Raw genomic sequence first — 5,430 nt, forward strand, 5'->3', positions numbered from 1 at the left:
GCGGGGCTACCGCGGGAGGCGGAGCTTGGCTGGGAGCTGGCGGGGGCGGGAAGAACGGGGAAGGGGCGGGGCCTGGGAAGTTCTGCGCCTTTTCAAGCCCTCTTCCCGGCTCCTGGCAGCTGGTAAATTTCGGAGCCCGGCTGGAGCTGGCCAGGTTCAGGGCGGGGCAGGTTTGGGGATCCTCTTGGAAGAATTTTCGTCATCGAGTGGGCCGGGACTGGGGAAAAACAGTCTGACCGCCCAGAAAGACTGAAGCTGGTGGCGCGGGAGCCTGGCACACTCAGAAAGTGGGAAGTCTGAGTGTAAAAGGGAGGGGCAGAGGCCCTAGAGGCCTGAAAATCCAATCTGCGTTTAGCTGGCAGAGTAACTCCGAAATTAAACGGAGTAAGTTTAATGCGGTGCATTTGATATACTGGATATTTCCATTCTACCACACCCCACCTAACACCAAAAACAAAATAACCCAAGTCACGGCTCTTGGTCCCTGTGGATTAACGAAAATATTTTCGGTTTTAACTACTTAAAAATCTTTTCAGTCTAATATTTGATGCATGCAAAATAATATTTTGAACAAATACGTTAAATTTTAAAGCATACTGATAGTGTGAAAGTCTGTGACTCCACCACGTTATTAATATAAGCATATATTCCCTTCTCTCAGATTAACTTCCCTCAGCGACCACAATCCTGAATGTTTCTCTCTCCCTGCCATTTTTAGTAGTTTTATCATAACATCCAACTATGGGATCCTAATAAAAATTATATTATAAAAATAATATATATCTAGCCTTGTGGGATCCGCTTTTATCATTCAGCATTTGTTTCTTTGATTCATCCAAGTTAAATGTAAGCAAGCAGTAGAACATTTATTTTTACTGCTATAATACTGTATGTGGGTAAAGCTGTTTTGTGTAGTTATTTATCCATTTTCCGGTGGACACTTGAGTTGTTCGCAGTATTTTTACTTATTAGAGGCAAATTTACCATGAAGCTAGTGAAATTTGAGCTTCAGAGCCCCTCAGTCCCATGGGTCCCTTCCATAGCCCTAAAAGGGAAGCCTTGTCAATGTGTTTACATGGTCATATGTTTTTGTAAAATCTTCAGAAGAAGGATATTTAAACCACAATGGATTAGCACCACTTTCTCTTCACACTCCAGCTTCCCCTCCTTCAACACTTCTCAAGTTGGGTGGTGATAGATAGCAGCAATATGGGGATTGAGCCAAAGTGGGTTGATTTGCAGATACATTTATTTGAGTTCAGTGGAATGTATTTTACGGGTTTGCAGTCTGTTGTATTAGGCTATTGCTTTCCATCCCACAGTAAGAAGGTGTAGGGACGAGTGTCATATCAGGATCTGAATGTGTCCTACAGCATCCAAAGCCAGAAGTATACACATGTTGGGGGAGAAACGTAGTCTGAAATGTAGGGAGCTAGAAGCTGGTCTTAAAATGTATTCCATCTGTAAAATTGTAAGTAGAGGATCGAGGTCTAGCCAATACTTAGTCAAATGGAAGTTCTCTCCCATTAGGAATGTATCCATCATTATATGATTATAAATGCACTTTACATTTTTTCTTTTTTGATGGGAATCATACAAAGTAAAATTTATCAGAATCCCTGAGTTTGTAGATCACAAACCTAGAACAAGACTACAGTGATTCCGTCCAGACTTTTTTTTTACATCCCAAAGGTTAATAATTTTAAAAAGCTGAATAAACCATGCTAAAAGAAAGACTTCACCTTTTTATTCTCTCTATATAAACATTACAGAAATCATTGTCAAATGAAGAGGGGATCAAAGAATATGCAGCAAAAAAAAAGGGGGGGAGGGGAAGTATAGAAGTGTGTAAAACAACTTAAAACATAGTATGGTACTCACCTGGGTTTTGTCACATTTGTAACTTGTTCTGATTTTTCTCCAATTACATAATCTCATGCCCCATAAAACCCAAATCTGCCCCTGGCAATTACTAACAAGGCTGGTAGGAGCATTCTGTGCACACCTCCTGTGGATGTTCCCGAGTCTCATTTGAACTCAGGAGCAGCACTACCATGTGAGAGAGTATGGGGTGTTCAGCTTTAAAAGATAATGCTGGGGGCACCTGGGTGGCTCAGTCAGTTAACCGTCTGACTCTAGATTTCGGCTCAAGTCGTGATCTCAGGGTCATGGGATCGAGCCCCACATCAGGCTCCGTGCTCGACACAGAGTCAGCTTGAGATTCTCTCTCTCCCTCTCCCTCCGCCCCTCCCTGCCATGCTCACAGGTGCTCTTTCTCTCTCTCAAATAAATCAGTAAATCTTAAAAAAAAAAAAAGATAATGCTGTAATGTTTTCAAAATGGTGGTACCAATCTATGCTGTCAGCAGCACCCATCAGCCCTCTCTTGTTACTCCACATTCTCTCCACACCTTGTTCTTTTTTTTTTTAATTTTTTATTGTTATGTTAATCACCATATATTACATCATTAGTTTTTGGTGCAGTGTTCCATGATTCATTGTTTGTTCATAACACCCAGTGCTCCATGCAGAACGTGCCCTCCTCAATACCCATCACCAGGCTAACCCATCCCCCTACCCCCCTCCCCTCTAGAACCCTCAGGTTGTTTTTCAGAGTCCATCATCTCTCATGGTTCGTCTCCCCCTCTGACATACTCCCCTTTTCTTCCTCTCCTGTTATCTTCTTCTTTTTCTTTTTTCTTAACATATGTTGCATTATTTGTTTCAGAAGTACAGATCTGTGATTCAAAAGTCTTGCACAATTCACAGCACTCACCATAGCACATACCCTCCCCAATGTCTATCACCCAGCCACCCCATCCCTCCCACCCCCCCCACTCCAGCAACCCTCAGTTTGTTTCCTGAGATTAAGAATTCCTCATATCAGTGAGGTCAAATGATACATGTCTTTCTCTGATTGACTTATTTCACTCAGCATAACACCCTCCAGTTCCATCCACGTCGTTGCAAATGGCAAGATCTCATTCCTTTTGATGGCTGCATAATATTCCATTGTGTATATATACCACATCTTCTTTATCCATTCATCTGTCGATGGGCATCTTGGCTCTTTCCACAGTTTGGCTATTTCTCCACACCTTGTTCTTGTCAGACTTCTTAATTTTTGCTAGTCTACCAAGAATAAATCACAGTACCCTCAGGTTGAGCATTTTTTCATATGCTGATTGTCCATTCCTGTTTCTCTTCTTCTTCTAAGGGTTTTTCTTAGAAATATCTTATTGATACCAATCTTTTGTCAATTGTACATGTTGCAGATATTTTCCCTGTTTATAGCATGTGTTTTTTCAAGTATTAAAAAAATTTTTTACTCTATTTTGGAAAAAAAAATCAAACTGACAGAAAAGCTTCAGGACTAATACAGTGAACTCCCATTTACGTACCCTTCACATCAATTCACAGTTTGCTATGTTTGTGTATAAAATAGACAATATATACATCATTTTTTTGCTCATCTATTTGAGAGTAAGTTGCAGCATGTATCCCTGAAAACAAATATATTCTTTTAGGTACCCATTTTCAAATTTAGGTAGTTTAACACTGATATAATACTAATATCTAATACATAGTCCATATTGAAATTTGGCCAGTTGTTCCAATAGTGTTCTTTAGAACAATTTTCCCCCCAATCCAGGATCCAGTCCAAGATCTTTTCACTTTCTTTATGGAGCCTTTTATGAACAAAAGTTCTTAAGTTTAATATAGTTGAGTGTGTCAATCTTTTCTTCTGTAGTTTGCAACTTTGTCGCTTAAAAAATCCTTGCCCTGCCAGGGGGTGGGAGATTGGGAGGGGCGGTGGGGTAGGGATGAATATGTGAAGCACAGATGAGTTTTCAGGCAGTGAAAGCATTCTGTATGATACTATAATGGTGGATAAATGTCATTATACATTTGTCCAAATCCATAGAATGTACAACACCAGGAGTGAACCCTAAATAACTATGGACTTTGGGTGAAAATGATGTACCAGTGGAGATCCATCAGCAGTAGCAAGCATACCACTCTGGTGAGGGATGTGGATAACGGGAAAGGCTATGCATAAATGGGCAAGTCGGTTTATGGAAAATCTCTGTAGTGTCCTCTCAATTTTGCTTTCACATTTAAATCATTAGTCTGTACAGGATTCGTTTTTGTTTGGTATAAAATAGGAATCCATTTCTTTGTTTTCCAAATGGGCAGCCAATGTTCCAAATACCATGTATTTATTATTCCTTTCTCCAGGGATCTGCAATGCCGTCTCTGGTCATACATCAAGGTTCCACGGCATATAAGTCGTTTCCAGACTCACGATTCTCTTCCACGCTCTCTATCCCCATGCTAATACCATTCTGTCTTAATTACTTAATTCCCTTACCTTCATAAGTTTTGCTATCCATTTGAGCATGTTTTTTTCAGGAGTGTGTTGGCTATTCTTGGTCTTTTGTTCTTCCATATACATTTTAGAATCAGCTTGTCAGTTTCCACAAAGTCCTGATGTGATTATGATCAGGGAAATGCAGTTTGTATAGATCAACTTGAGGGGAGAATTGACATTTTTACGATATCAACTTCCTATACCTCTCTAGTTATTTAGGTTTCCTTAATTATTTCCATAGGAATTTCTAATTTTCTCCAAAGATGCTTGCCCCTCTTTTGTCAGATACATTCCTGAATTTATTACTTTATATTATTATTGTAAATGGTGTCCTTTTAGAAATATGTTTTTTGGGTGACTCACTTGGCTAAGCATCTGACTCTTGATCTCAGCTCAGGTCTTGAGCTCAGGTCTTGATCTCAGGGCTGTGAGTTCAAACTCTGCATTGGGCTCCATGCTGGGTGTGGAGCCTACTTTAAATCAATCAACAATCAATAGATATCTAGATAGATATATAGATAAACAAATAGGGGCACCTGGGTGGCTCAGTTGGTTAAGCTTCTGATTCTTGATTTCTGCTCAGGTTATGATCTCAGGGTCATGAGATTAAGCCCCACATCGGGCTCCATGCTCAGCACCAAGTCTGCTTGAGGATTTTCTCTCCCTCCCTCTTTGCCCCACCCCCTACTCCCATGTACTCCCTCTCTAAAATAAATAAATAAAATCTTTAAAAAAAAATAACGTGTTCTTGAATTGTTTGTTGGTTTATAAAATGAAATCTATATATTTTTTATAAATTTATATAATTACATTTTTACAAATTTTATGTTACCTTGCTAAATGCTCTTCACATTCTAATAATTTTTAGTTTTAGTTCTCTAAAAATAAGTAATCTTAAGTAATGGTAGTTTTGTTTTTCTTTTCCTTTTCTTTCTCTTACCTTACTGTGCTGGCTAGAACTCCATTACAGTGTTGAATAAATGTGATGTTAATGGACATTTGTGTCTAGTTCCTGAAGTCAAATCCTTTAAAAAAATTAAATAAGTAAATAAATAAATG

This window comes from Callorhinus ursinus, unplaced genomic scaffold (assembly GCF_003265705.2).
Source record: "Callorhinus ursinus isolate GAN/ISIS: 27379988/994484 unplaced genomic scaffold, GSC_fseal_2.0 scaffold57, whole genome shotgun sequence".
Taxonomy (NCBI): Eukaryota; Metazoa; Chordata; class Mammalia; order Carnivora; family Otariidae; genus Callorhinus; species Callorhinus ursinus.